The sequence below is a fragment of the Hemibagrus wyckioides genome, linkage group LG14 (genome assembly GCF_019097595.1).
Source record: "Hemibagrus wyckioides isolate EC202008001 linkage group LG14, SWU_Hwy_1.0, whole genome shotgun sequence".
Lineage (NCBI taxonomy): Eukaryota > Metazoa > Chordata > Actinopteri > Siluriformes > Bagridae > Hemibagrus > Hemibagrus wyckioides.
Window position 1 is genome coordinate 47,501 of NC_080723.1, and position 5,000 is coordinate 52,500.

The 5,000-nt window shown below is 65.8% G+C and overlaps 1 non-coding gene across 1 annotated transcript in view; it reads left to right on the plus strand.

Moving 5' to 3' along the window:
• The first annotated feature begins 4,594 nt into the window (after nucleotides 1-4,594).
• Nucleotides 4,595-5,000, plus strand: part of LOC131365338 (18S ribosomal RNA) — a 1,870-nt gene continuing 1,464 nt past the window's right edge. Inside the window, exon 1 of the ribosomal RNA XR_009206640.1 lies at nucleotides 4,595-5,000. This exon is cut by the window's right edge and continues 1,464 nt beyond it. This is a non-coding gene — a ribosomal RNA (18S ribosomal RNA).

Here is a 5,000-nt window from a genome sequence, read left to right on the forward strand (position 1 = left end):
CCTCCCCTACGTGCCTGCAAAGTCTGGCGAGGCTGCGTCGCTCGGTTCGATTTTTTGGACGGGGTGGCACCTCCAGAGCCGTGAGAACCAGAGCGCGGCCGAGGCGGGTGCGGCGGCCGAGATGGGAGCGCCTAAGGCGGCAAAAAATCGGGCATGTATCGGGGTCCGTATCTCGGTCCCCCGAAGGCCTAGAGGGACGGGCCAGGGCTCGTTGGATTCGTCTGGGCCTCCTCTACAAGCCTGTGAAATCTGGGGCGGGTCAGCGTTCGCGGCCGGAAGTTACGAGGCCTCGAATGCGCCGATTTCCGGGGCCCGTATCTCGGGGCCCCGGAGGCCCAGGGGGACGAGCCAGGTGTCCTTGGACTCGCCTCGGCCTCCCCTACGAGCCTGCAAAATCTGGCGAGGCTGCGTCGCTCGGTTCGATTTTTTGGACGGGGTGGCACCTCCAGAGCAGTGAGAACCAGAGCGCGGCCGAGGCGGGTGCGGCGGCCGAGATGGGAGCGCCTGAGGCGGGCAAAAATCGGGCATGTTTCGGGGTCCGTATCTCGGTCCCCCGAAGGCCTAGAGGGTCGGGCCAGGGCTCGTTGGATTCGTCTCGGCCTCCTCTACAAGCCTGTGAAATCTGGGGTGGCTGGGGCGGCGGGCGCGGAAGTTACGTAATATAATTCCATACGGTCATCTAGCCTGTATGAGGCGTGGTTATACCAGGGGTCCCGTTGAAAGTGAACGGGGCTGGTCGTCCCAGGGGCTGCAATTGAAGCTGAGACTCTGTGGCCCGTATCTCGGTCCCCCGAAGGCCTAGAGGGTCGGGCCAGGGCTCGTTGGATTCGTCTGGGCCTCCTCTACAAGCCTGTGAAATCTGGGGCGGGTCAGCGTTCGCGGCCGGAAGTTACGAGGCCTCGAATGCGCCGATTTCCGGGGCCCGTATCTCGGGGCCCCGGAGGCCCAGGGGGACGAGCCAGGTGTCCTTGGACTCGCCTCGGCCTCCCCTACGAGCCTGCAAAATCTGGCGAGGCTGCGTCGCTCGGTTCGATTTTTTGGACGGGGTGGCACCTCCAGAGCAGTGAGAACCAGAGCGCGGCCGAGGCGGGTGCGGCGGCCGAGATGGGAGCGCCTGAGGCGGGCAAAAATCGGGCATGTTTCGGGGTCCGTATCTCGGTCCCCCGAAGGCCTAGAGGGACGGGCCAGGGCTCGTTGGATTCCTCTCGGCCTCCTCTACACGCCTGTGAAATCTGGGGTGGCTGGGGCGGCGGGCGCGGAAGTTACGTAACATAATTCCACACGGTCATCTAGCCTGTATGAGGCGTGGTTATACCAGGGGTCCCGTTGAAAGTGAACGGGGCTGGTCGTCCCAGGGGCTGCGATTGAAGCTGAGACTCTGTGGTCCGTATCTCGGTCCCCCGAAGGCCTAGAGGGTCGGGCCAGGGCTCGTTGGATTCGTCTGGGCCTCCTCTACAAGCCTGTGAAATCTGGGGCGGGTCAGAGTTCGCGGCCGGAAGTTACGCGGCCTCGAATGCGCCGATTTCCGGGGCCCGTATCTCGGGGCCCCGGAGGCCCAGGGGGACGAGCCAGGTGTCCTTGGACTCGCCTCGGCCTCCCCTACGAGCCTGCAAAATCTGGCGAGGCTGCGTCGCTCGGTTCGATTTTTTGGACGGGGTGGCACCTCCAGAGCAGTGAGAACCAGAGCGCGGCCGAGGCGGGTGCGGCGGCCGAGATGGGAGCGCCTAAGGCGGGCAAAAATCGGGCCCATATCGGGGTCCGTATCTCGGTCCCCCGAAGGCCTAGAGGGACGGGCCAGGGCTCGTTGGATTCCTCTCGGCCTCCTCTACAAGCCTGTGAAATCTGGGGCGGATCGGACGGCCCGGCCGGAAGTTACGCGGCCGCGAATTCGGCGACTTCCGGGGCCAGTTTCTCGGGGCCCCGGAGGCCCAGAGGGACGAGCCAGGTGTCCTTGCACTCGTCTCGGCCTCCCCTACGTGCCTGCCAAATCTGGCGAGGCTGAGTCGCTCGGTTCGATTTTTGGACGGGGTGGCTCCTCCAGAGCAGTGAGAACCAGAGCGCGGCCGAGGCGGGTGCGGCGGCCGAGATGGGAGCGCCTAAGGCGGGCAAAAATCGGGCATGTTTCGGGGTCCGTATCTCGGTCCCCCGAAGGCCTAGAGGGACGTGCCAGGGCTCGTTGGATTCGTCTCGGCCTCCTCTACACGCCTGTGAAATCTGGGGCGGATCGGACGGCCCGGCCGGATGTTACGCCGCCGCGAATACGGCGACTTCCGGGGCCAGTTTCTCGGGGCCCCGGAGGCCCAGAGGGACGAGCCAGGTGTCCTTGCACTCGTCTCGGCCTCCCCTACGTGCCTGCCAAATCTGGCGAGGCTGAGTCGCTCGGTTCGATTTTTGGACGGGGTGGCTCTTCCAGAGCAGTGAGAACCAGAGCGCGGCCGAGGCGGGTGCGGCGGCCGAGATGGGAGCGCCTAAGGCGGGCAAAAATCGGGCATGTTTCGGGGTCCGTATCTCGGTCCCCCGAAGGCCTAGAGGGACGTGCCAGGGCTCGTTGGACTCGTCTCGGCCTCCTCTACAAGCCTGTGAAGTCTGGGGCGGATCGGACGGCCCGACCGGAAGTTACGCGGCCGCGAATTCGGCGACTTCCGGGGCCCGTACCTCGGGGCCCCGAAGGCCCAGAGGCACGAGCCGTGTGTCTTTCGACTCGTCTCGGCCTCCCCTACGATCCTGCCAAATTTGGTGAGGTTCCGTTGACTTTTTTTTTTTGGGACGTTTGGTAGCCAGAGGGGTGCCATCGGGATATAGGGAGAGGTGAGGTCCAAAATATCGGACGGGGCGGCAGAGCCAGAATGAGCCCCGGGGCGGCCCGGGAGCCTCGGTGGCCGGCCAGAGAGCCCTATCCTCGGCCGTTTCTCCCTCTCCTCCCCGCTCTGGAGCTCGCGGCCGGGACGGTCGGTAGGCGGAGGGGTGCAGGCGGGATGGTATGGCAGAGGCCATCCACCGGAGCTCTGAGGAGGCCCGCGGGGTCCTCCTCGTGCCCGTGGGAGAACGCTCGATGCCGGGCAGATCCGTGGGCCCTGCCCTTGGCGTCGCGGACGGTTCTTCGGACTCAAAGCAAGAAACGACAAAGTCCAAGATATCGGACGGGGCGGCGGAACCAGAGTGAGCCCCGGGGCGGCCCGGGGGCCTCGGCGGCCGGCCAGAGAGCCCTGTCCTCGGCCGTTTCTCCCTCTCCTCCGCGCTCTGGAGCTCGCGGCCGGGACGGTCGGTAGGCGGAGGGGTGCAGGCGGGATGGTATGGCAGAGGCCATCCACCGGAGCTCTGAGGAGGCCCGCGGGGTCCTCCTCGAGCCCGAGGGAGAACGCTCGATGCCGGGCAGATCCGTGGGCCCAGCCCTTGGCGTCGCGGACGGTTCTTCGGACTCGAAGCAAGAAACGACAGAGTCCAAGATATCGGACGGGGCGGCGGAACCGGAGCGAGCCCCGGGGCGGCCCGGGGGCCTCGGCGGCCGGCCAGAGAGCCCTGTCCTGGGCCGTTTCTCCCTCTCCTCCGCGCTCTGGAGCTCGCGGCCGGGACGGTCGGTAGGCGGAGGGGTGCAGGCGGGATGGTATGGCTCTGAGGTGGCCCGCGGGGTCCTCCCCGTGCCCCAAGGCAGAGCGCTCGATCCCGGTCAGATCAGTGGGCCCTGCCCCCCGGGCGGTGCGGACGGCTCTTCGGGGTCCGTCGCATTTCAAAAGTTCTCTCCTCTGTCGTGCGAGTAGGCTGCTGTGAAAATCTTGCTGGTTATCCCAGGGGGTTACGGTTATCCCAGGGGACGACCCCAGAAAACGACAAAGTCCCATTTTTCGGACGGGGTGTCACCACCAGGGTCTCACGAGGCGGGCCGGCCGGCCGGCCTCGGGGCCCTCCCCTCGGCCGCTTCTCCCTCTCCCCCGCGCCCCGGAGGTGGCGGCCGGAGCGGTCGGTAGCCAGAGGGGTACCGTCAGGATTTCAGGAGAGAGTAGCGACTCACGGGTGCCAAGCACCATTTGGACTCTGTCGCATCTCCTACCTTTCTCTCTCTCTCCATCTAGCTTGGCAGATCGGAACACGAGACCCGCCTGGGGTAGGCGCCTGCCCGGCCTCCACGTAGGCCGCCATGGGCACGGCTGTTCCTCCCCGCCTCGCGGGTTCGCCTTTTCTGTCCGGATGGTGGGGGCGTCTCGAGCGTTTCCTTTCGCCCGACCTGACCCCCGCCTTTTCCCGGCCACGGTCGGAGGGAGTCGTAGACGGCCCGTAGCGCACCGCAGATGGCCCGTGAAATCCACCGGGCGGGGACTCGGCTCCCGGCGCGCGCCCCTCTCCCGTTCGGGAGGGGGCTCGGCGACCGGAGCCCGCACCCGGCCCCGGAAATCACAGCTTTTCCCCCGGTCTCCAAAACGGGCTCGTGTGAAAACGGCCCGCAGCCGAAGAACACGAACGGAGCAGGCGTTAAAGGAAAAAAGCCCCGCGCGGGCCAACCCCCCCGCTCCTCCCCGCCCTGGCGGTCGGGGGGTGGGGGGCCCCCCGTGCGCCTTTTCTTCCCGGCACGACCTCTTTTGTTTCTGTCGCTCGGCGCTACCTGGTTGATCCTGCCAGTAACATATGCTTGTCTCAAAGATTAAGCCATGCAGGTCTAAGTGCACACGGACGGTACAGTGAAACTGCGAATGGCTCATTAAATCAGTTATGGTTCCTTTGATCGCTCCACACGTTACTCGGATAACTGTGGTAATTCCAGAGCTAATACATGCAAACGAGCGCTGACCCTCCTCTCCCTCCCCGGGGAGCTGGGGGGGATGCGTGCATTTATCAGACCCAAAACCCATCCGGGGGGTCTCGGGCCCCCCGGCCGCTTTGGTGACTCTAGATAACCTCGGGCCGATCGCGCGCCCTCCGCGGCGGCGACGTCTCATTCGAATGTCTGCCCTATCAACTTTCGATGGTACTATAGGCGCCTACCATGGTGACCACGGGTAACGGGG